The sequence below is a fragment of the Marmota marmota genome, unplaced genomic scaffold (assembly GCF_001458135.2).
Source record: "Marmota marmota marmota unplaced genomic scaffold, marMar, whole genome shotgun sequence".
Classification (NCBI taxonomy): domain Eukaryota; kingdom Metazoa; phylum Chordata; class Mammalia; order Rodentia; family Sciuridae; genus Marmota; species Marmota marmota.
The window spans coordinates 1,442,631-1,443,971 of NW_026000051.1; the positions used below are offsets into that span (position 1 = coordinate 1,442,631).

The following is a 1,341-nucleotide window of genomic DNA, read 5'->3' on the forward strand; positions in this document are numbered from 1 at the left end:
TAGGTACTGTGGATGTGGAGCTGAGGGGTGGGGGGCATAGCAGAAATAGATATCAAAGAGGGGCTTATAATCTGGTTGAGGAGTGGTATGCAGATATTTCAATGCTGCCACAAAACAACACACTCTCAAAGAGTCCAATTGTGGAGGAATAAAAAAAAATAGCACAGTAATAATAGAAATGGCTATGTATTAGGTTAGCTAATGGCTATGACAAAACCGCAGCATTTCAGTGGTGTGTCACGGTGGAAGTGTATGTTTTTATTTCTCTCTCATACAGCACTCCCAAGTGGGTTTTCCTGGGTGAGCAGCTCTCTTCCAAGTGGTGCTGAAAAAGGTTCTGAAACCTTCTTCTGGTTCCACTATCAATTCCAGCTGTGCAGACCAAGAAACAGGAAGGCAGGCCAAGATGTGTGTCCATTACTTCTGTGCACAATCACCTGTTGGAACGAGTCCTGCAGCCCCAGTTATCTGCTTACAAGGCTGGGAATTGTTGCCTGGAGGTGTGCACTGGAGGGAAAAAGAAATGGGGACTGCCACATCATTTCTTAAGGGCTTATTAAGGTCAGGCGTCCTCGTTCTAAACGCTTGCATACAAACTCATAGGTTCTTACAAAAGCTGTTGTTAACACTGTTTGTTTTAAAGAGGAAGTTGCATGGAGAGGTTGCAGGGCCAGCTTGAGCTCACCCAGCACTTGAGCTTTCAGGGACAGGACGCGACTCCAGGCAGCCCATCTCCAGGGGTTGCCCGCACAACTGCCTGCGCCCAGGTGAGGCTCTGGGACCCAGGGGAGGACTCAAGCTGGTCCACTGGGATGAGAGCGGGAAAACAGGATCCTTCTATTTATGTTTATCTATAATCTAAAAAAGAAAAGTAAATCAGAGTGATGTTAAACTTTACTAAAATATATCATACCGATTGACCCCGGAGTCCTTACTCAGCTGGGGCTCAAGCTCTGCAATCCGTATTCGAAAAATTTAATGTCGCTTTTTTTTCCCCCTTAGAACAGTTAAACAAATAGAAAGTGTCGGCTGCAGTGCTCGGATAAGTGGACCAGTGCCGTGTGTTTTAACTAAACCAACGGTCCCAGCGTGCGCGAGCGGTTTTAAAAGATTGACGCCAAGAACGAACGACGCAGTACCCAGTACAAGAACCGCCTGAACGCCCCGCCTCTTCACGCAGGCCCAGAACCGCTACGCCGCAGGGCCGAGGGCGGGGCCTTGTGGCCACACCCCTTCCATTTCCCCGCCTTCCTGGTTCCTTCCGGGGGCGTCTTCTGCTGCTTCACCTTGTGATTGGGTGAGTCGTCTATAGTAGAAAGGACTCGATTGGATGAAGTTTTC

At 48.5% G+C, this 1,341-nt stretch overlaps 1 long non-coding RNA gene across 1 annotated transcript; it reads right to left on the reverse strand.

Moving 5' to 3' along the window:
* Positions 1-237: 237 nt before the first annotated feature.
* LOC125619630 lies at positions 238-1,060 on the reverse strand. Its single transcript, XR_007351153.1, has 2 exons — positions 936-1,060; positions 238-858 (listed from the first exon to the last, which is right to left on the reverse strand). It is a non-coding gene; the product is annotated as an uncharacterized LOC125619630 (long non-coding RNA).
* Between the last annotated feature and the right edge of the window lie 281 nt (positions 1,061-1,341).